Consider the following 25135-nt stretch of genomic DNA (forward strand, 5'->3'; position numbering starts at 1 on the left):
AAAAGTGTGCTCTAGCAACAGTGTGCCGTCCTTGAATCCTTGTACTTCATTTATGATTACCATGTTAGTTTGGTGACATCGGTGTATTTTGTGATGCAGTAGTAGTCCAAGGTACTGCTTTTGTGTGTGACAAAGCGGCCTGTTCAAATGGTGCAGGCTTTGGGACACACGAGTGTTTGGGACTGTTCTAATAGTTGTTACACCTAATGGTAAGTCGGCAAGAGCATCACACAAGTCTTGCAGCATCTGCTTTGCTTTGCTGTTTGGCTCTTCTAGCGCTAGCATTTTTAAGACAACAATTTTAAAGTCTGCATCTGCACTGACACAAGAGCGTAAATCCATGCCCTTTACATTTTCAGTACAGCGAAGAATGAAGTTTGAGCAGCAACTCTTCCGCCTGGAGGCTGATCGTTACAACGGTCCATCTCTCTCTTTTTTAGAGTGCATCAAACAAAATCAGTCGTTAAATGTTACGTGTGGTTGTTTTGACCTACTCACAGCTCTTAGCTTTCTTGTTATACAGTCTTCTACCTACCTCAGTGGCTATGGCGTTGTGCTGCTGAGTCTAAGGACGCGGGTTCGATTCCCAGGCATGGTGGCCACTTTCCTGATGGAGGCGAAAAGCGAAAACACCCGTGTTCGAGATTTTGGCACACGTTAAAGGTCCCCAGGTGGTCAAAATTAACCCAGAGCCCTCCACTACTGCCCGCCTCATCGCCTGTTAGTGTCAGCGCGTTATACCTTGTAACCATCATCATCATCATCATAAGTTATACAGTCCGTTTTGGTGACCCCAACAAACTGAACGTCTAAATTGCAATTAGAAATGTAGAAACGTATTTTTGTTTAGGCCCATTCACTTGTTTGCGCTAAAATTGTGAATAACAAGCATTTTATTGGAATTCCTCCTCCCCATTTTTTCCATTCTCTCTTTACGGTGACAAATATGAAAGCAGCTGTTAGTTCTACGAGAGAAAAAAAAAAACCAAAAATTTTCAGTTTTCATGACACGGCCATTGGAACTAAACATCCCCGACATGCTCTTGACCAACTGCACAACACTACATTACACTACCCTGCAGGTGTTGGTTATTGCTTCGACCATACTTCAGTGCTAGCTGTTGTGCCCGGCCTGCTGACCGTGTTTTGCAAGCAACAGGCGCATGCATATAACTTTTGCTGGAAGACAAGGCATTTGCAGATTTAGTCTCTCTCTCTCTCTCTCTCTCTCTCTCTCTCTCTCTCTCTCTCTCTCTCTCTCTCTCTCTCTCTCTCTCTCTCTCTCTCTCTCTCTCTCTCTCTCTCTCTCTCTCTCTCTCTCTCTCTCTCTCTCTCTCTCTCTCTCTCACACACACACACACACACACACACACACACACACACACACACACACACACACACACACACACACACACACACACACACACACACACACACACACACACACACACACACACACACACACACACACACACACACACACACACACACAGGCACACATCATTTATAGTGTGAATCTTTAATTAAGAGTACATTGCACACACACAAACGGGGCAAGGTAGTACATGTAGTTTTGTTTTTTATGGAGGCAAAAAACAAACTCCTCTGTGTCAAGGTTTCGGTGCACATGAATGATATCGAGCTCCGTCTAGATTAATCCTGCAGCAGAATGGCGAATTGGGCTAGTTGGTGAATTCACATGTCAAAACCTTCAACAACACTGAAAAACGGGACGGAAACGAAAGAACCGCAGGAAGCTCTTGTCCTCTGGTTCTTTCGTTTCTGCCCCGTTATTCAGTGTTGCGCTTTTTGAAGGTTTCGACGTGTAGATAAATCCGTAGCCCTCCACTGGTATGCCTTGCCCAGGTGTAGTTTTTGGTATGCCTGCGTGGTTGGCTGGCATGTTCTGCTTCTTTCTGCTTGGGCCTTTTGTACCTTGGGAGTGTAGCCATTCATGCTAGATTCAGTTCATAGAATGACACCCAAGCAAACTTTTCTTTGAGCTGTGGCGTTGTTGCTTAGTTAGCAATGCAATACCTTGGCCCATTTTATGATTTCTTATTTGGCATTTAGAATGGAGGGGTAACATGAGTGTGGGACACTTTAATGAACATGTCACATTTTGCATTCGGTAGCATGGCTCATGGGGAATCGCCACTTATGGGGAGGTCTGTTGGTATGAACAAATTGCTGCCAAAAATTGTTCAGTGCTTTGTCGCAGTGATGGTGCACTGTTTGGTGATCTCTGACCCTGTCATTGGGTATAGCAAGCTCTAAATATCAATCATTTTGACGTAATAATCGCAAGTTAGTGCAAATTTCTCGCTTAAGCTGATGGTGCAAAGAAATGATTCTGCTTCCTTGTTCAAAGTAGCATGTGACATATGGAGGGTGCGACCAGCATTCTTTGTCCAGCAAGTGCCCACAAGCCACTTAAACGCATGGATACACACATCCATATATGCCATTCAGCATGCCGCCCTTTAGTAGTGAATTGGATTACACGTTGGCTGGCCGCAGGATTCGCAGGGGTAGTTTTCTGCGTGCTGCTAGTGATTGCATCAGTTGCTGTGTGCTTATGACATGTCTTGCCAGACATGTCATAATCACTTCCATCAATAATCAATAATCACTTGTGGATATAGCAACAAGGTTAGGAACTGCTGGGCCAACTGAAACAGCCCCATCTGGGTAACATACCAAGTCAGGGCAACATCCAGTGGGTCTACCCCAGCCGTACCCTGCACACTGCAAGCTATCTGGTTGCTTCATTGTCTCCCTTTTCCCGAATGTTAAAAGTGCATTGAGATTGGAAAAGTGAACACTCGCACTGGCTTTTCTCGTGCAAGTTCTTCGAGTGAGATGGAGCGAGGGGGGGGTGATTCGGTTAAGAGGGGAAGGAAGAGAACAGGACTTGGGGATATTATTGAACTCAACAGGGAGTTCACCCTCATACGACCCAGTTCAGGACAAGGGGAGTGGGGGTTTGAAAGGACAGGAAGAAAAGGCAAGAAGGAGAGTGGGGGCGGTCTATGTCTCGTTCATCTCGTCCGGGCCCGACGGCGACATACGCTGCGTTAGTACAGTCATGACGAGGAAGTTGTAGCTGCTGGAAGACCTCCCGTCGGATGGCATCCAGTCCCGTGGGGAACAGGAAGTCTTCCAGCATGTGGCCTGGTGCACTGAGACGCTGGAGTGTGGCCCTAAGTTCAGCCCTTGCGGCGTCATTCTGGCGGCAAGAGCTCGGTAAGTGCTCAAGCGTCTTGGGCTATGGGCAGTCGGCGCAGGTGAGGGACGCCCAGCGGCCCTGCTGGTGCAGGTGGGCCCGCACCCGCACATTGCAGCAATTAAGCCACAAGCGAAGCAGGAGCGACTGGGCGTCTCTGCTAATGTGTCTGGGCAGGACCCGCGGGGCCTGGCCACTGACGACACGGGCATCTGGATGCATGGCCTCCACCACTTGGGCCGGGATAGTCCTTGCAGCGTCGAATGACACCACCTCCTTGGAGGTTGGGACCCCTGCTTGGCGAGCAGCACCCCTGGGACTCCACCGCATGAAGCTTGACCGCGAGTGACCACTCCACGTACCCACTGGGGCTGGATGGCTGGTCAGTGGCGCGCAGACGCAGGAGGGCAGGCCTGGAGTCATTCAGGATGATGGGCCCCCCGGACCTGGGGCCCCTGTCTAGGAGAAGATCCGAGGCCAGGTGGAGCCCAGCCAGCTCTAAGATAGGGTTTCAGTGTGGGAATGAGAAAGGAGAGGGGGAAATCTCGTCCCTCGGTTGTGACGGAGTGAGCGGTCTTTCACTGTCCTGACCTCTGCAGTCCATGCCTGCACTACGCGATGCGGCTTAGTTCACTCCACTACAAATAGATAATGTCAAACGTGTTTCGAATCTGGGTATGTAGTGTTGTGAGGCACACTGACAGAGTCGAAGCTATCACCATAGGACGAGCAAGCGGAGCAGGTGGAAAGGTAAACTATGCGAGGACTGCGTTCGAGGGCTCATCGCGGATGAAAACTTGTTTCGCGTGTGCCGGCGGTTGAAAGACTCGGAGAGTAAATGTTTATTGAAGAGGTCGGCCTGAGAAATTGATCTTGGGCCTGCTACTTCCCTCTGGGGGGGAGGGTACTGAGGACAGAAAGAGAAAGGAATGAATATGGGAGGTATGGGAAATGCTGAAAGAATGGGCTCATTATATGGCGGGCTCGTGCACCTCCCACGCACGAAACCGGGAACGCTGGCGCCTTGATTAGGCGTGCGCTACATACCGGCAACACGCATAGCGAAGGCAGTCCAGCATTTTGCGGCCCTGTACGCCTGGCTCCACCCGTCTTGAGCACGAATAAAAGCACCATTCGTTCGCGGTGAGTGCTGAAGAAGCGCTGCTCTAAGATGCGAAAATTTTCAATACGCGCCCGGTCGCGTGTTGCAGGAGCGTGCAAGGCCATCGCCAGGGCATGCACAGTATGAAATCCATGGAACTCCGGTTATTAGCATTATTGGTATGAAACTATGATGCGGAAACAAATGACACGTAGCAATGGAATGCCAGAGTATTCATTCAGCCGAAAATTGGGAGTCAACTTTCAGCGGCACTGCGTTTTACAGATGGCGGAAGCTTTAACTCTGCAGTGGAGATAAGGAAAAGGCGACTAGAGCGACTAGAGTATCGTGGCAGTCGTAGAAAAAGAAAAGTAGCAGTAGACATAAGGACATAATCACGCAAAAACTCGGGCGTGACGGTATTGATTCAAAGGTGAAGCTGTTGGGCATCATCATCATCAAACTTTAGCTACGTTGCGAAGTCATAACCACCGAACACATTGTACTGCTGTTGCGTCCTAAGTCATGGTAGTGCAGTGGTCGTCGAGCCCATACTACAATCGAATTTCCTGCGGTCACGCCTGCAGTGTTTATGATTGAGCCAGAACAAGGCCCCAAGCCGGCTCAGTGACGCCACAGAGAGAGTGTGTCGAGCGGGCTGATGCGGCTTTGCTTTCGGCAAGCCGTGCGCCGTAGACCGCCGCCAGGGGCGTTGGTGGAGAATCTTCAGCTAGCCACCCTACTTCAGCTGATCTGCCGCCGCCGCCGACCGGAGGAAACGCGGATGGCAATGTGCGTCCGGTGTCATCTGTGCGAAAGTTTAAGTGTTTTTAAAGCATTGGGGAAGTGTGTTTCTTTTATGTCCAGCATGTAAGAAAGATGCCTCACTGATTTGCCCCGGGCTGTCAGAGCCGGCACCCATATGTTTGCATAGGCCAGAAGTGCACGCAGCTGCAAGAAGATAACGAACTGGAGAAAAGGTGTAAATCCCGCGAAATAAACTGTGCCACCACACTGAAGTGTAATCTGCTCCATCATTCACTGTATGTAACAAATTTTAAGGCCGCAGCCCTGGGCTGCACCGCGTCGCCGTCGTCGTGGCCGAGCGAACGATGGGAAGACCAACGAGTGAAAGAAAAATTGAAGGATGGGAAGACCGATGAGTGAAAGAAAGGAAAGGAGAAGGGTGTCGCGAAATTGGGAGGGTAGGGTGGTTCGCCGTGGGGAGGGGAGGGGAGGGGGCAGTATGCTGAGCCCGCATGAGGTGCTCGACGGCGCGACGCTTGGCGAAAACGTGAGGTGCGCGTGCGCCGCCGACGCAGAGGCTGATCATCACTGCCGTCGAGTGCTGCCTCAGCGCACTGCAGCTGCTGCGCTCAAGGATCGCATTAGGGAGTTTCGTAATCGCCGGCCTTTTCTTTTTTTTTTTTTTTGAGTTTGAAAAAAAAATGGCGCTGGAGAAACAGCAGAGCTGGCGGCCCCTTTCCCTACGTCGGAGACCCGGGTGTTGCACCGAATATTTATTTTGGAACTTGCCGCTGAAAGTTCTCGCTGACTGTCTGGCCCGGATTGTTTTGTCCGCAGGCGTTCACACCTCTCCCAAAGTGGACGGCGTTAGCACGCGCTAGAACCCGCGGTCACCAGATTCGCGAACTCAGCGTCGGTGCTCCCCAGTTCAGGCGCGAACGCAAATGAACTGGCAAAGACGTGATAGATCACGCCACAAATGCGCTAGACAGAGTGTTCTCGAAGGTCGAGCTGGCCGACGTTGGGTGCTCCTCACGTGGGCTCAGTATTTTAGATGCAAAGCATCTCTTAGTCGACCCTCAGTCGTCCAGCGTCCGCACCTCTCCTCCTCTCCACAACAGCTGTGATAACGCCGCTCTCTCTCCCCTCTTCCTCTCCCCACCACCTGTGCGCTAGCGCGCGCTGCTCCTCCTCTCCCCTCTCCACACCAGCTGTCCAATCACGCGCATGCGCGCTGCTCCTCCTCTCCACTCCCTCTGCTCTGCAAATAAACCCCGTCCGCGCTCCGCTCAGGGGCGGTATTCTCGAGTTTTGTCCCTTTTGCGTCCCTTTCAAGTGTCCCTTTTGGCGAGCCCTGATTGGCTAAAAGCAAACAACCGGAAGTGACGTAACGCAAGCGCAACAAACCTATTGCTAACGTCCACTGCTTAACCGGAAGTACATCACGATGAAAGGGACTCAAAAGGGACAGTTACGAGAATACGAGAATACCGCCCCAGCAATTGCTTCTTCGGTACTGCGCCGTCCGATGACTGGAAATGGACGCCGATTCCGTCAGCGAACTGGCTGGCACACCTTCAACTAGCGCCAGCCAGCACACTGTCAGAATCGCGAGCACCTCCGAAGACAAGGCTGCACAGCGGAGAGCTCGCGACGCCGAACGTAAACGGCAGCGTTGAGCAGCGGATTCGAACGAGAAGCTGCTTTGAAATGCCAGCGGCGAGTAGCTGATCCAGATGGCGTTGGGCAACGTGACAACCCTTCGAAACGCCAGCGTCGCACGCGGATTCCTCGCTTCGAGAACGAGAAGCCGCAAAACGTTCCCCACTGCTCGATAAATAAAGAAGACATTTAATACGCTACTACACGTGTCTTTACTCTAACAACCAATTAACACGCTACTACTCCTCGGCTTTGCATCCCCTCAGTGTGCACGTGCACGGTGTAATTTTTTTCTTTACATTTTTTGCGAGCTCCTCGCGTGGCGCCACCCCCAACAACTCCCAGAAGGATGTCGACACCCCCCCCCCCCAAAAAAAAAAAAAAAAGATTCCACAACCATGAGCCCTGGGATCTTTATACACCCCAACCTCCCCCCCCCCCCATTTAGACACCCCGCAAGGTTATAAACCCGTGCGTGGCGCAAGACTAGCCGACGCCATAGAGTTTCTTATTTGTATGAAACTGTATGGCCGACGCCAGGCGCTCCTCACGAAGCGCACGCTCACGTGCGCTTGGATTTTTAGATGCAGAGATCTGATTCACTCGCCTTGTCCCTCCGGCGTCGTCGTCGTCGTCGGCGTTGTCCACCCCTCCCCCATTCTCCTCGCCGCGCCAGCTGCGCTCTCCCCCGCTCACCCCCTCTCCTCTCCGATAGCGAACACTCTCTGGCGAAGGGGATTGGCATGGAGGAAAGAATACTCAGGAGAGGCCCCTAGCATACCAATGCATTGCAAAAAGTGTGGAGGAAGTTACGTCATTTTTCTTGAGCCCATGGACAATGTTGCTTACTTGTTTACAATTGCGGCGGCCAAATTGGGCAAATAAAACGGACAAATTTTTAAGGCGCTTGGTATGTCGCTGCCTCGCTACGCTTGCAAACCAGTGCAGTTGCTACGAGAAACGTTTTTAGAAAAGAGCAGAAAAATGGTCCTTCTATCTCAAAAACGAAGGCCGTTTTTCGATTGAAACTTTGGGTGAGGGTTAGAGTGGGCAAATTGAAGGCGAAATCAACAGCTTAGAAGATGACATCGCACCGAGGAATTAGCGACGAAGCTGTTTTCGCTTCGAAGTGGGAGGGCAGGGCAACGCCATGTTAGTCAAATCAAACCGGAGACAGCAAAGGATGATGGGATAGAGTGCTGGGCTCCGTGGGCTCAAGTCATGGGCGATGGTCATGCCGGGACTCGGCTTCACAAATGTGACGTCAGGGCCTCTCCTAACCTTTTCTTTCCTCCATGGGGATTGGATTCGATTGAATTGGCTTGGATTGGCTTAGATTAAAGTGGATTGTGTTGCGTCATAGCCGCGGCACGTTGCGTCATAGCCGCGGCAGACGCGCTGGGGCCGGCGCATATGCAGTACTCTCTCTTCCGCGGTTTCCTCTCCTTCGGGCGCGCTGCGCATATAACCGGTGTGCCGTTCTCCGGCGAAGCAACATCCACGCTTGGCTCAAACACCTAGAGTTCACGCCGCTTTACAAGTACGCCAACGTCGTCACCGACTGGGACCGGCTTACGCAGTCCCCTCAACGTTATGCGCGCTATAAAACGCGGTCCCTTCGCCGCTCCGCCTATGCGTCGCATCTACACAGGGGTTCCCGCGAGGGGAGGTGGGAGTTTTTTCGTGTTATTTTTTTCTGGTTCTGCTGTTAAATAGTTCTGCTGTTATAAGTGAAAAGTGAATTTTTCGTGTCCGCAGTTAAAAAAACTCCCACCTCCCCTCGCGGGAACCCCTGTGTAGATGCGACGCATAGGGGGTTCACGTTGCAGCGTTGGACAGCGGAGGAACGGCGCTGGAACGATGGAGCGGAGCGGCGCAGGCACCGCGTTTTATAGCGCGCATAACGGTGAGGGGACGCGCCGGCGCCAGTGCGTCTGCCGCGGCTATGACGCAACACAATCCACTTTAATCCAATCCAAATCCAATCCAATCGAATCCAATGCAATGCCCCTCGCTACAGTGTACTAACTGTACTAACTAACACGTACCCTCGCGAGAGAGTGTTCGCTATCGGAGAGGAGAGGGGGTGAGCGGCGGAGAGCGCAGCTCAAGCGGCGAGGAGAATGGGGGAGGGGCGGACGCCGACGACGCCGGATGCAGGGACAAGGCGAGTGAATGAGATGCAGTCGCATCTAAAATACCAAGAAATTTTCGAGCACGCACACGTGAGCTCGGGCCGCGTGGCGACCGCCCGGCAGTTCTACTCCCCTTTCCTCCACTTGACGTAGCGTCTTTCTGCCACAATAAGCATGGAGGAAAAAAAAGTTGACAATAAAGGCTACCTCCTCCTCCTTCTGGCACTGGTGCGTGCCACACGATGATGATGATGATGATTAAAGGCCTCCCCTTTGAATCGGGGTGATGGCGTGCGCCATCTAGCCTACCTTAGTATTTTGAATTTAAATTTAGTCCCTAAACTCGGATTTCTTTTTAATTCTGCCCTGCCGCTACCCCTGGCCGGGCTGTTATTTTATCGACTTCCCTGCTTTTTTCCCACCAATACTCTAGCCGCTGCTTAGTAATACCTACTGCTGACCAGTTAATGTTTCCATTTATTGCGAAGCCCAGTGCCTCAGGAAGTAGGACTTTTCCCCCAATTCTATCCGGCTGAATCTTTTGGCATCCTATTACTATGTGGTCGATTGTTTCTTTATCCCTGCCACATACAACACATGTCTCATCCTGGGACGAATATTTGCTCATGTAAGTTCGAGTTCTCAAGCAGCCAGCCCGCGCCTCAAAGAGCAACGCACTACCTTTATTGTTGTCATAAAAGTTCTCTTTCCGGATATCTTTTTTGCTTGCTTTGTAGATTCCCAGCGATCCCTTCTTTTCCATCCTCTCTTTCCACATGAGCGTCTCTGTTTCGTTCACTGGTTTTTAACTGCCCCCACTTGTTTATTTGCCGCGGTCAAGATATATTTAGCCGCCAGCTTTCGCGTCCTCTTCCGCCATTGGGTGTCCACACTTTTAAGGTACACGTACCTGTGCACTCTGGCTGCCCAGTTCTTCTCATCTAAATGGTCACCTCAAAACGTATCTTACTTTGCGCTTCCCTCGCCTCAAATGAAGCCCAACCCATATCGCCTTGTACCGCCTCATTTGTAGTCTTACTGTGAGCTCCCAGTGCTAATCTGCCGACTGCCTTTTGGTTAACCTCCAGTCCCGACAGGATATCGGACTTTAAGCATAATACGGCATTAGAGACCGTGAGCGCCGGCACCATTACCCCTTTCCAGATGCCTCGCACTACCTCGTACTATATTGTAACCCCAAAGTGCTCTATGTTTCATTACTGCTGCATTTCGTCTCCCTTTCAGTTTGAGGTGTTCTTCATGGGCATTCAGGTAGCCTTTTCCTTCATTAAGCCAGATCCCCAAGTATTTGTACTTATTTACTAATGGTATGGCCTCCTGTTGAATTCTTATTGGTGCTGTATAAGCTTCCTCGTTGAACACCATGACTGCAGATTTCTGTGGGTTAAAATGTAGGCCTAGGTACGTTGCCTCATCACCACAAATGTCGGCCAGTTTTTGGTCTTCCGCATTATCTGCCAGCAACACTATATCAATCCGGGAATCCGTTGCTCCACCAACTCTCTATTGCTTCGGTACGACAAGTCAAAGCCTAATCCACTCTCCTCCAATCGTCTTTCCATTCCTCTAATGTACAGTGTGTGAACAGCAATGACGACCGCCTGCAGCGCCCCCTGCGCACGTTTGTCAAGCTTAGGGAGATTGACCAATGAATGAATGAATGACATTTATTAAGATATGGGAGGCCACATGGCCGTAGTTGGGGAAGGGGAAGAAGATTGGCAAAAAAAAAAAAATACTCCAGCGTTCGCCGTAATAGCCGCAACACTTGTGCGGAACGAGAAAAACTGCAACGTTCTCCGTAATAGTGGCAACACTTGCTGGGAAATGTAAATACACGTAATAGCGTACGTATGCCCCTCCAAAGTAATGTCCAATGATTATCACTTCCAAAAAAATGAAAGAAGCTCACATTTATAGCAATACTGATGGAGACGTAAAGGTCGTTGCAGTTGCGAAGAAGCAAATTTCGGCTGCAATCGTGGACTGTTGGTCGTGAAGGATGCGTACAGCTTCGCTACCTTCAAGTCTTACGCGTTAGTGTGAGCTTCCTTAATTTTTTTATTAATAATTATAAAGAGGAAATAACTATAAGCTAATTCGCCTTTCGATTTGCAAGCACCTCTGAATTTTGAAGAGCATATAAATGCGTTCATACTCAAGCGTTAGGTGTGGCGAGTCAAGGAGAACACAGGTAACAGTCCATAGACATTCAGAAGCGCCCGCGCACGACATAAATCTCGAGGTGAATCAGAATCGCGGGTAACATAACCAGAGGTGCCTGCAACCACCACGGCCCACATCTCTCGTGCTCGAGCCGGAGCAGCTAAGTAAAGGAGAAGTCGCATTTAGCCGTTTACATACTTGCTTAGCCTCTGAACGCCTTGGAAAATAGAAAGACAACTCGAGAAGATCGCAGTGCTAGGCCAGACGCGTGGTTTTGCTGCGTCAGGGCAACCAGAACTAGAATAACTCTAAACGCAGCGGTAGCGCCACCTGGCGGTGTCAACGCCCACCGGCGTTGCTCGGCACCGCCGCTTGCACACTCCCCACATCCTACTTCACGTGCATCCGACTAAAACCCGCCCGCGACCGCCGCCAAATCGGCCTAAACGCACCAAACTATGCTGGCAACGCTGTCGTTTTTGCCTCAAAACGTCTCCAACTTTGGTCTGAAAAATCGAGGGCCTTTGGCCGTGCTGACAACATTGTTTTGCGCATTTCTTGCTTGTCTGTCCGCGCGGGCCGTGCTTCTCCCTGCTTCTCCGGCACCGTTTCGACTGAACCACTGAACGGCCGGACGGCCTGTGTGCCTTCGTGGTTTGGAATCGCAGCTTTTACTCCAACTGAAGTTCCTAGGGTCCTACCGAGCCTAACGTCAGTCTGCGCCTCAGCTTCGACCGCGCAAAGTCTGAGACTTCGCTAGCTCGGTTTCGTGGCCGTCAACGTCGGTGGTAGCAACAAGCTCGTGAGGAGGTAAGTGTTTAGACTTGTCACATCGCCCTTTTCATACGGAGAAGAAAACACACAAGGTGATGTTGCATTTAGTGTTCGTGGTAGAAGTGTAGGCTAATTTCAAAGTGGATAAGCTACGTGCCATTTCTTGCGAAAGCACACCCGAAACACACGCTAGTGTCGTAATGTTTTTCTTTTTTAACTTACAGGCTCATATGCGTAACTGTTGGCTAGAATCTGATATGGTGTCACTATGCTTACCACTAGTGACAGTTATTACATGGAGGCTTACTACGTTAACAGCTGTAGTAAGCAGAACAGGGGTTTTTCACGCACAAATGTAAAGCAAGCAATGTTTCGGAGGTATTTATTTCGTATCATGTGTCATCGAGACGCCGCTCACTGCGCTTTCGTTACAGGGGCTGATAAATTTCCACCATAGTCCCAGCATGTGTACGAGTGGCTGATCGGTGACCTGCTCCGTTTCTAAGAGCCAGACCTACCTCAAGAGACTGCTTGTCCATGCCTTGGCATACAGGGTGCCACTGTTCTCGTTGCGGATGTAAGTGTTTCGCCGAATCTGCGCTCCCGATCCTGTTTTTCGTAGACAGTGCAGTGCAAGTATATTTCTGTTGAGGAGCCACATATATATGTGGCGCGCGTGCGTGCGTGCGCGCGCGCGTGTGTGTGTGTGTGTGTGTGTGTGTGTGTCGATACAATTTGCACCTGTCCTCACAATTTCTGTTCTAATTTTTTTAAAAAACAGAATGGAGAATTTTCAGCGTTTGTATGCAGGAGTTGGAAGATGGAATTTATTTCACGGAATGCATGTCATGACTCTGTTGGAGGGAAAGTGCAATAGAGATACTTGATGCTTTCAATGAACAAATACTGTGTAGCATGTGGTGGGCCCACTTAACACACTCATGTTTGATTCCCGACAGTTGGTGTTGAGTGTGCGTAATGCAGCTGCTTCTCTTTTTCAATTGCTATAATCGCACTACAAGGGTTGCTGAGCATGGTCGTTTTATGGGTTATTGAATTGCTAAAGATTGCAATTTACTAACGTAATTGCACTTCAGCAGAAATTTTCTCAATCAATACAAGTGTGGTTTCGAAATTCCAGGAGTCTTCATCATCATCATCATCATTTAATGTACCCTTAAAGGCCCCTTGCGGGGTATTACATAGGTAATCAAAGAATAGGTAGCAATCGCTACTTTTCGCTAACACGGGGCACTTCTTGGCCAGTCTCACATCACTAGACGAGAATTTGTTTCGCATTGCTCATGCTATAGTCATCGTCCTGAGCCCATTTGTGTACACTGTAGAACAAGAACTAAGGCCTGCCTGCTGCATTTCCGATTGCTGCTATCTTGCTTTGTCTATATCCATTTGTTGCCCCTGGGTTTTCTTCTCTCACACCCCTCCACTGAGTGGTGTCTTCTTCAGGTCTCTCATTCCTTGGTGGCATTGTCATAGGTGTGAGCAAGCTCTCATGCGACGAAAGGTGCTTTCGAACGAGTAGGTCATGCCAAATTCTTTGATGAAAAATTAATCCTGAAAGCAATGTTTGACTTCGATCTTTACGTACAGGTGCCGTCATAAGTGGAGCACGGGAGCTGCGGCCGAATTGTATCGGAGCACCGTGTAGCTGCACCGGCGGTAGATGAAAGCACGAGAACACGCATGTGCGCCTGCCGACGGCGATAGCCCATCTGTACTTCTCAAGCCATTTTTTTTAACCTGGCTTCAAGCATTGTTCGCAGCATACTGGTCTCAGCGATGGCGCTGATAGCGTACACACGTAAAAATATTTGAACGAAAAACTCACTACAAATTCCCGTGACAGCGCGCCGCTTTTCCGGCAGCTGGAAGTGCGCCAGAGACGCTGCCAGAATCGTCTGCTATCAGCGCCGTGGCCGAGAGCAGCACTATGCTGCGAGCAATGCTCGAAGCCAAATTTAAAAAGGGGTTTGAGAGGTATAGATGGGCCATCACCGTCGGCAGGCACGCAAGCGTGTTTTCGTCCTTTCATTTACCGCCGGTGCAGCTACACGGTGCTCCGATACAGTTCGGCCACAGCTCCTGTGCTCCAATTACTTATGACGGCACCTGTACACAGTCACAGACTGATTTTTTAGATTGTCCAATCATTCAGACACGTCAGTGGCGCTGCCGTCCACCCTATTGTGCCAGTGTATAACGACGTCTGAAACTTAATATGCTGAAGCCATTCACCATCTGATTTTTCTGACTTTTTATTTGCCGTGACGAGAGGTTAAAATGGCAATAACCGCAGGATCCCTATTGCTGTTCGCTTTATCCTACAGCCTTCAACTAGAATTTTCATGTACCACCCTCTGCTAACCTCTTTTTTTTTTTTACTTCATATTTTGGCCATGCAGCATATGAAGAAAAGATAAGACGGTAGAAGAGAGAGAAGGGGTACACAATCACAGGTAGTCAGGAAATTGATGCCTACAACGGAGAAACTTGTGATGCTTCCATGTGAAGGAGGAGAAAGAGCAGGCTCAGAAGAAGTTGTCCAGTGCCAACCTCCTCTGAGCCTGCTCTTTCTCTTCCTTCACATGGAAACATCACAAGTTACTTCGTTGTGGACATTTACTGTGCGTTAGATATCTGCTTTTGGCATTTCTTTTTTTGCTCCGACCCTGGTTTCTACGCACGATTATTACCAGTGAGATTTCGTTCTCTGTGTACATTCGTTTTTTCAACTGCTCTCACATTCCCTAGAAAGTTGGAACAATTGGTCAGCTTGTTCATTCATTTAATCTTGCATAATATATTAACAAGAGATATGCAAACAGGAAATTTCGAACTGTGCATAAAATACAAATAGCAAAAACTGACTGGATTGAATGAATCAAATATATTCGAATACAGATATCTTTTTCATTGTTTATAGAGTTTTTAAAACAAAGTGACAAAAAAGATAACTTAGGCAGTCGTCAGGACCTGAGGCATTAGAATATTTATGTATCGCTAGGAAAATGGTACAAAAAATGGCAAGTAAATGGCAACCACATGCAGCGACGGCAAAACGTAACTCAATGGGTACAGCAAACTGGTAGTGTGGATGACGGTGACAAGCGAAAATGTTTATAACCAGGTTGCTAAGGGAGTCGACAGCAGAAGACGACGGGCTGACGCTGCCGCTTGCTTTTTGCTGTACAGAAGCAGCCCACAAGTGAGCAGCAGCGACGAACGATGACGACGGAGCGCATTGGCGGCAGTTTGATCATTTTTTTCACTTGTTGCTGTCACTCGTGCTATCTGTTTGGTGTACCCATTGAGTTACAGTTTTCACGTCGCTTTTCGCTGTCGCTGCGTGTGGTTGCCCCTTAAAAGATTAAGACAGTATGGCAAGGCAGCGGAATGAAATTTGGCACACCCTGCCGTGGAAAATGCGGTTTCCTCAACATGTTGTGACCAGAGAAATTATACAGTTGGCTACCATTAGTACAAAGTCCGCAACAAAAAAACAGAAGGCACAATAGCGCATTGCCATTGGTCCGCAACAATCTTCTCTTCTTGGTTTTGTTTTGTTGCCTATTCGAATGTGACACAGCTTGCCGTGATAGTTCAGACTTGTGGTGAAAATCGAAGCCTGAAGCTTTCACCACGCAAACTTTTGCACGGAGCTGTGCGCAACAAAGAAGGTTGAGGGCCTCAAAAGAGAGATGCTTACACTGGCACAAGTCTCAAGTGACCGGCTGCTTTATCAGCTATGCGCTGCCTCGGTTGTGATGGTGCCAACATTGCAGGACACGGCGGTGTTTTGACGCTTTAAAATTTCCAATTTTATCAAGATGTGATGTTCACCTTGATGCTTTTTATTCAAAATAACTTTCAATTAATCGAAAAATTGGGTTTCAGCTTTAAATTACCAAGCAATTTCTTCTACTGAATTGAATGTAACATTGGTGGGACCAGAGCATTGCTTCCAATTACCCGAAAATTCCAATTAGGTGATGATCAAGAGTCGACTGCATTTGAATGGCTTGCTCCAGGCATTGAAAAGAGGTTAGGTACGTTAGTGGTTGGTATGACCTTTACTTTAATGCAAGCATTTCCAGCAAGTAATAAACCTTGATTTCTCACTCATACCACCATATTGATGGGAAACTTCTTTCCAGTTTATAAATTTTGCCCAGGTAGCGTTGCACCTCAGCCAACATTGGCTGCCAGAGTTCCACTCTTGTGCAAGGCTTTTGTGGTAGGCTTTCTTGCATGGCTTCGGCGTCGTGCCAAAAAAGCTAACACTAAAGAAAATGCCATGCAGTGAAGCTTGGAAGTTTGCATGTCATGTGGCAGAGCCAACATTTATTTCTGTATTAATGAGCTGCAAACCTTATCTGCTCCATGAGGATAAATATTTAGTGTTATAAGCAGTGAAGAGCCACTATATTCCCTGGGTACACATGGAGCATGGCTTACAAGGAGAAATAACATACAAAACGAAAGCAAGTCCTTGGTGGCTCCACAACACTGCAGGGCTCCATAGCCTCCCAGCTGAAGCCATCAGATTGCATGGTTTTCATCGGAGCTGTCTGGGGACCTCATGACTCGTGCCTGGACAGTTCACCAGGCGAACCTATCAGTTTACGTGATGTTTGTCGAAGGTATTGGAGTTACTAGCACCGTGTCTCGGTATGGAATGTGGTTCGACATAGGGTGTACTGCTAGATTCTGCGCCAGCTAATACAACATATAAATAGACATCTCATTTTTAAAATGTTTATACCCATGGTGGACTTACTTCTTTCACCCATTTTTTAACTGTAAAACTGATGCTTCACTTAATTATTCTACTACTTTTTGATGGCCGCGCTCTCCTCGTTTTCGGTTTCAAAATCGCCAGTTTTTGCTGACCGCTTGCGGCGTCCACACGCGTATTTTAGCCGTTGTATATTGCATCTTGCTTTCTTTTTCAGCAGACTATACGGAAATGGTGTTTTCAAGAGGTCGAAATTTCGAATGCAGTTGGCTTTAAGTGCCCGCTTGACCCCTGTGGTTTCGTGTGGCCATCGACTTTGTTGTAACCGAACGAAGAAGAGGGCACTGGAGATAAATGAAATAGAGCAAGCAGGAAGGCGGAGGAGGAAAGTAAAATGAAAGTGTGAAAGGGAGGGCAGTACGCAGAGGCCACGCGAGACATGCTCAGTGGCACCGAGGCGCTGTGAGAAAATGCCAGAGTAGCGTCCGCCGTCGTGTGTTCACTGATGACACGATCACTTCCTGAGACACAGCAGCTACACGCTGTCACCGAGAAGACTGCAGTTTGCACTGCGCTCAAATTTTGCATTAGGGAGTATCGTATTCTTGAGCCGTCTTTCAGAAAAGTTTGCAGTATCCTAGTTTTGTATCATGTTTACTTTTAGCACACCCAATGCAGATATGCTGCTACCAATAATCTCAAAATCACACACCGTAAACAGCTCACTGCAATTGAAGAACAAAACACACTTGGTCTGCCGACAGTATTCAGCACATTTATTTTGCATTCCGAGTTTTCGAATGATACTTCAGCTTTATGTGCACAGAGGGCAAAAGTATCATCAGGCTGGACTCCAATGTGCCAGTGTATTTTTCCAACAATGCTCCAACCATACACAAGAAATCGCTGTTTCTGAACCAAAAGAAAAAAAAAAAAAACAAGCTATTCTTGGTTGCCCGCCGGTTTTTTTTTTTTTTTTTTTTTTTTTTTTGTCAGATTCATAGCTTGTTCTATTTCACCCGTTTGGAGAATGCAGAAATTTGTGGAAGCTTACCTCAGGTGTCACATACACCTGATGGAACATAGCTTGCACCACATGAAAAAGACAGTGAAAACGTGTCTGTTACCAATGGCTGGTCATACAGAAAGGAACGTATAAATGCGGGGCTTTCTTGAAAGAAAACTAGCAGCAAGCCACACAGTCAGCAGCAGCGGCATGACGGAAAAAAAGCGCGCTTACCAACCGAAAGACAGCGTACCTGAATAACAATATGTTGTCACCAATAGTTAACAAGAGATTAGGTCGAACACTGTAGACAAATCTGCTTGTATGCATTTAAAATTTGCCGCCAATCTACCATGCTGAAGCAACTGCTACAAGTGCACCATGATTTGCTACAGCGGATTTCGCGTTTGTGTGGAGTAATACCATGCTATTTTGGCTTTCTCTATTACCATTTCATATTTTTTGAAGCTTAACGAGTACTCAGATCGCAATAATTGTAAGTGGCCGCTAAATTTAGCGAAATGTTGATGCTGGTCTGGTAACATTGATGTAAACAAACATTCAAGATGGCGGCGCCCATGTATGCTTACGGCAATTGCGTTATTGAACTCAAATACCGCTTATTCATTAGTTACGGTCTATATTACGCTGTTTTTGAGCTTAAGTGACGCACCCGAAGCCGGAAAAGCTTCGGAGCCTAGCAGTTCTGTACAGTTAACCTGTGTAAAGTACTAATATTAGCCAGTGGAAGAGGCCGAACTGCTTACCGGCATTGTCGCACGTCCCGTGGCTGTAACTTGGTTGCTTCATTGGGGCTCTTCGATTTACAGTCTCAGACTCACCGTGGGTAGTCCGCGGGTATTCCGAGGATTCCCCGAAGTCATAGGGATACATGGGAAAATCTAATGCCGGCTGCTTCTCGGGGAGTCCGCTGCGAGTCCGAGACTGGAAATCAAAGAGCCCTACTGTTTGCGGTTGCGCCGTGGTTTTTATAGTACTCCTTGGATGTTCAGGCATGATTTGCAGCCAGTGTAACTTGCTTTGTGGCATCGATTTCGTTAAAAACTACGTAGAATGACCGTTACGATGTGCCGATTTTCGGATCAAGAACTTGCAGTGACGATGCGATGACGATTGGATGTCTTGCGAGTAACGATTGTGCGAATCAGTCAGTGATCGAATAATTCTCTAAACATTTAAATTTGATTAAATCTGATTTTTATGGGGTTAAAATTTACGAGTAAATTTGTGTTAACGTATTATGACCGCGGTAAGGCGAGGGCGACACTCGCAAAAATTGCTCACTGCATCGGTGGCGCAGCTGGTTGTGGTGCGTACGTTCAATGGGCGTGTGTAGCGAAAATAAGAAGTTCATTAAACACTGAAAGCGTGCGTAATAGCCGAACATACTAGACAGGACGAGATTGCAATAGACGTTTGCATGTTTTGGAACATGCAGTGAGCACCTTGCTTACACATTGGTTGACTTCCACGACCAAACGAATATGGTGCTTTTTGCTTAAGCTATCACGTATTACTTCACATGGAGTAACCTGGAATGCTATACTCATACTCTGCAGGGTTTCGTTACGTTCCAATGTCCATGCAATTCATCCAGTACCAGCACCCCACTGTCGCTCAGCTGAATGCTGGGAGTGCCACATTTTATCAGAAAATGTGATGTGTACCTGACTATATCAAAATTTTCCTGTATCCACAGTACAAACGTCAGGAGTTCCTCCACCACAATTCTGGCTAGTCTTACCTTCGGCTGTGTTGTAGTTGCCAAGGCCAAAATGCATTGGCTAGGAAGCTATACACAAGTTTATGTATCTTGCCTATGCCACTAGTGCATATGTATACAACATAAGCTGGCACACATATATACATGCACCAGCATATATGCTTACAGAATGCAATGCATGCCGGATGAGAAAAATTTGTTTACCTAATGTGAATCGATGTGGTAGCGCTCGAACAGTCACTAAGCACTGCTTAGGGCATGTGTAGCATGCTAAGCACTGCTTAGTGACTGTTACTTATCTTTTTTTGTGCAACTAGTTGAGCCACTATTCTGGGTTCAACACTGCATGATTACCTTGGCATTGTTTACTCTGCGAAGTTCTAAAAGCGTGATAATGAGCACTAATATCAGCTGAATTACATGGCCTCTCTCCCTGAAACTATTGGAAGGTGATAAAGGCGATACGCTGCTCTACCGCCAGACGATAAGGCCATGTAAGCTGGATCCTGACTATATTTACCCTAGCCTCCTCCTCTTACTGCCGTCTCTGTGCAGTTACTGCACTCTCCGTTGGTTCTTGCAGCAACTGCTGTACCTAGCATACCCGATGCCCCTGGGCATTGCCTAGAAAAGCTCGTTTGCTCACTTAACATTATTTCGCTCTGTAAACTTTTGTTATGCCCTGGATGCTGTCTAACAGAAGGGAAAATGTTTGGGCGTGTTGGTTCATACTCTCACGAGAAACATAGCGCAGTAAAAACAATAAGTCGAGGACGGGACAAGTGTAAGGTTTCAACAAATGCTTTATTGCAGGGTCAGCACATATAAAGACATCTGGCTCATAAGAGGAGAAAAGAAAAAATAAATAAACAACAAAAGATGAGACGAAACCCGCCACATGCCGCCTACACCATGAAATCAAGCTCTGGCTTTGATAAAGCCATAGACAGTCTACGGACACACTGATCACCAGAACATGCTATCTCACTTGCTTCCACAAGTTTCTCGTCAGCCCAGAGCAGTGGTAATGCAAAACAATTGTCTGGTCGTACATGGGATAACAAAGGTTTCCCGATACACACATTTTACAATGGGCAGCCAGGTGGCTGTTAGTGGGATCAATGTCTTGTTCACAGCCCCGAACAGGCTTTTGGGCTTGTGCAGGTTAACCTGCCTAACGCGTGTGCAAAAACCGGTCTGCTCTAAGCTGGTACGCTGTGGGCATCATGCTGTCTACAAAATTTCACTCTCATGTGGCAGCGACTATACTGGCCAAACAAGCAGATATTTGAATGTTCATTTAAGAGTACAAGAATAAAGTAAGCAGCGTTGCCACTGACGGCCAGCGGGCTGCCCATTGTAAAAAGTGCGTATCGGGATACCTGTGTTATCCCCTGCACGACGAGATGATTGCTTGGCATTGCCACCAGTCTGGACTGACGAAAGAACTTGTGGAAGCAACTGAGATGGCATGTTCCGGTGATCAACGCATCAATACACCATCTATGGCTTTACGAAAGCTAGAGATTTATTTCTTGGCGTAGGCGGCGCGTGGTGGTTTTTGTCTCATCTTTCGTTGTTCGTTTTGATGTTTTCCTTTCTTTCTCTCCTATTATGAGCCAGATTTTTTTATAAGTGCAGGTCCTGCAATAAAGCATTTGTCGAAAGTTAGCTCTTGCCCTGGCCTCACCTTGTCCTTTGTTTCTACTGCACTGTGTTTTCTGTGTGGTCTAACATTGTTACTCTTTTTTTCTGTCTTGCACGTCACTTTTTTGTTCCATGCCCATTGACTCCACACTTTGACAAAATGACAGATTGCGATTCGATAAGGTAGGGCACCTACCAAGCTTGGGCTAAAATTTATCCGTACTACTTGCATCACTACACACCGTCAAAGCCGCCACTGACTCGGGGCAGGAGCCGCACCCCGCTAAGGAGAGGGTGGGGAACAATGGGCGGGATCGCAACTTTGCTTACAAGAAGATGTGGACCTCACTAATGTAACAAAGTCATGAAGTAGTGCAGCTTCTTATGTGCAACAGTTACGAACTAGTAGAATGCCACTGTTTCTGTTCCACATCATCATTCCTTCCCTCGGTCTTGTCATCCTTGTCATGCTGGCCATGCCATCCAGCAAGATGAAGAGAACACACCTCCCTTCCAAAGGGGCAATGTTATGTCACCCATGCCTCATTGACATGAAGCCTCCATTAAGGAGTGCATGTGTGTTTGCTTATGCATACGTGAAATCGCAGTGTGCCCTGCAATCCTTTAAAAGGAGAAATTGATTTTTTCCCCCTGCAATCCCTTGTCTAACTCTCACTGCACATTTTTTTTTTTCTTTTGCCAGCAGGGAGCCACAAGCCAGGTAGCAACAAACTTGGTGCAGATTGGTACAACTGGTGTTGTGTCCCTGGAGCGAGCCAAAAACTTCTGTTCGTGGTCAGCGGGGTAGAGTGTCTCATCTATTTGAGCGGTGGACTGGAGCCATGGCACTTGCAGAGCAACAAGAAGAAAGCGATTGTTTAGGAGCAATTCAGGGACATTTTGTTGCTCATGCCCTGCCAAAGGGCACAAAGAAAAGTTTTACGAAGAGTTACTGACATTGCTAAACTTTTTTCTTAGCGTGTACATATGACAGTACTTAGTGGTGCCTTGCATCATTCAGCACTGAATTTTATCATTTTAGCTCTGAAAGAATTTCTAGCTCTGTTATAAGGAATTTCAAGTTTACATTGCTGTCAGCATGTATATTTAATGAAGCTTGCTTTGTTTTCTGTACAGCAGTTAAAATTTGTAGGTTAATGCACAGAAGCCATACTTGAGCTGTAATGCATACCGTAGTTGCAGACTATCAGCTAATTAAACCAGTTGGTGCATTAATGTTGTCTAAGACTTTGCGCACGAAGGCAATTTTGTTTGCGTTCATAAGAAAAACGGCTGCTCTAGAAATGCACACCTCGTGCAACTGTTTTAATGACAGCGGCGGAGTGAGGAATGAGTTTTAAAAAAAATTGAGAGGGGGTTTATGATAAACAGTTTTGCTCCGACCGACTTTATATACAGTGACCTCCCATGCTCGCTGATGCCAAACGTTTTTTTTTTCTCCTTGTTTGGCCTTTTTTAGTTCTTTCCTATGCCAGTGCACCAGCTTGTGCTGCTTGTGATCCCCATTGAAGCATTGTGAACTATTTGTCCGGCCTGTTGTCAATGGTATTTCGCCTCCTCCTCAGTTTGTTGCACTTATTATAGGCTCATTGACACTGCGCCAAGTACACCTGTGGGCTCGACAGTGTGCTTCAGGGAATCGCTTTCTAAATGCGAAAATATTACTTGCTACCACAACAGCTGACAATTTCCTAATGCATTCCTAACATTCCACGTCACAGAATGGTGCGCACATCCATGGCATTCCATGGATGGTTGTTCCATGGCGTGGACCAGAAAGAAATAAACAAGAAGCACTTGGTGTGCACTGTTGCATATACTGCCGCAGAAAAAGAAACATTTGGCGCTTGGTCAATTCCGATTTCCTTGCAACACGCTCCGTAAGACGTGCAACACAAAAATAAATGTGCATTCAAATAAATTGCTCCCGCAGTCTTTGTTGGCCCTCTGCTTCAGTCGAGGCAGTGCCGCAGCAGCATGGATAGTGATTCTGTAATGAGTGGCTGCACTGAGTGCACTGTCGGGATTGTAGGCTATAGGCGGCATTGGCGGAACGCTCGACAACAAACCGAGCCATAAAAGACGCTGTCGCGCTCTCATCCTGTTTAGTATGATGAGATCCTGCGCAATTTTCTTGCGTTGCACTTTGAGTCAACCCGATGGTTTACTGTTGCATACAGCTGAGCAAGGCCAGCAGCGGCATGGCAAAAGCATTTTCTTTTTGTTTGGTTCTTATCGCTTTGGTATACGGGCGTGGCTCAAAATTTATCACGAAGATAACTGTGTACGGTTCTCATCGCCGGCCCTGACCAGGGCCAACTCTCGTATACCCAACTTTGCCATTTGTAGGGCTGGCGAGCCACCTTGAGGACGGTGCTACATGAGTGGCACAGTTTATGTGAAAGAGCCGCAGCCCCTGAAGAAGTTTGGATCAACTAGTGCTCCTGCAGCTGGAAAATTGTTATGCTCCCGCGCAAGAATGACGGCATTTCCGTGCTTTAAATGGCCAATTTGGAAATGCTTTGCACAAACTCAAGCGTTTCCTGTCAAATTTCGCATGTGCTCAAATGACCGTCACGCCAAAAGAAAGCTTCTCCATGTAGAGCCAAGGTCGGTAAAGGTTACGAATGTTTGAATTAATGGGAATGCTCAAAAATTAATAATGGTAGTCGAGCCAGACAGTGTGGTACCCGTGTGGTTTAGTTGTATACGTTGACTTTTCCATTGGTGAGAGTCAGGTCTGGACGAGCCATTGTATTCTAGGTGCTGACCGGTGATATAAATACTAACTAGAACGGTCGGTTGTTATTGGTACAGCCACTACATTTCATGCCAACAGTCACTCTGTGAGCAAAGTGAAGCTGGTGAGGTTGGAGATTATTTAGCACCACCTGATGGAGTGCGCCATCCCTACCCAGCAATTTTCAGCACGCTGGCCCTCATTGTCGCCGGCTGCCATGGGAAGGTCGCTATCTATGAAGCCAGCCGGTTTTAGCTGCAGCGCAGTAAAAAAAACAGCGCAGAAGGAAAGATCCTTTCATTCATCCTCTTCACCTGACCATACACATAATCTGCATGGATTATATGTGTATTGTTGTTGAAGTGCAGTTGCAGCATGCCAGGATATAATTTTGAATGGGTACATGTTTACCTCTCATGGCCATTGCTATTCTTTCTGGTGCCTATAGTTTTGTTTTGTACACCTCATTGTAACCACACAAATGGCGTGTACAGTGCATTTGTGTAAATAAAATTTATTTACAAGTGCGATTCCTTTTCTTGTGTTGCACCTTTTCAATATAGTTTGTATCTACTTGTCCAAGTGTCAGTCCTACAAGTAACCTTCACCGCCAGGTCCTGCCTAACAGATTAAAATGAAAATATGGCAGCAAAGCAAGCCATCAAACCTACTTTATTTTTCACTAAGTGCATACAGAAAATTTTCACTGAAGAACTGTCTGTTGGTCTGTGTACACTAGCTGGCCGGAAAGGCCTCCATGGAAGTATTACAAATTGAAGGAGCTCCCATTCGTAACATGACTGGGACAACAACTCGACCGAAATGTTTACAGAGGTGGCACGACTTTGCACTGCTACAAAGAGCGTTGCCTACCTGTCTGCTATTTTTGTCTGAAAAGGCAATATCTGGTGTACACCAAGGTTTGCTCACTGTTGAAAACAATACCCCTAATTCTGAAAGGCTGCAATAATATAACACTGGCCTGTCAAAGCAGCAGTAAATTTTTGAGTCTTAATATTACAAAATCTGAAAGTAAAGGTCCTATATTGGTCCATGTAATTGAGCAACCCTGACAGCTGAAACTTACCCTTTTTTTGTGTGTGTGTGTGTGTGTGGGGGGGGGGGGGGGGGGGGGAGAGGCTTTGTTCAACTTGTGTGCCAAAGCTGCACATGCACCTTGAAGCACACCATATTGGGGGCTATGGATCAATTTTGACCACTTGGGGACCTTGAAATGTGCAGCAGAATCTCTACACACAGGTTTTCTTTTTCGCCTCTACCATAAAAATGGCTGCCATGGCTGGGATTGTACCCACATCTTCGATCATGGCAGTGAAACATCCTAGCCGCTGGGCCGTTACAGTGGGTAGTACATAATGGTTTTAATT

General features: G+C 47.5%; 1 long non-coding RNA gene across 1 annotated transcript; it reads left to right on the top strand.

The window, feature by feature from the left end:
* Positions 1-11468: 11468 nt before the first annotated feature.
* Positions 11469-24277, top strand: LOC144155909 (uncharacterized). The gene is made up of 3 exons (XR_013319670.1): positions 11469-11869; positions 12268-12410; positions 21690-24277. It is a non-coding gene; the product is annotated as an uncharacterized LOC144155909 (long non-coding RNA).
* The last annotated feature ends 858 nt before the right edge of the window (positions 24278-25135 follow it).

The sequence above is a fragment of the Haemaphysalis longicornis genome, unplaced genomic scaffold, assembly GCF_048455015.1.
Source record: "Haemaphysalis longicornis isolate Haplotype H1 unplaced genomic scaffold, Haemaphysalis longicornis Haplotype H1 scaffold_1, whole genome shotgun sequence".
NCBI classification, from domain to species: Eukaryota; Metazoa; Arthropoda; class Arachnida; order Ixodida; family Ixodidae; genus Haemaphysalis; species Haemaphysalis longicornis.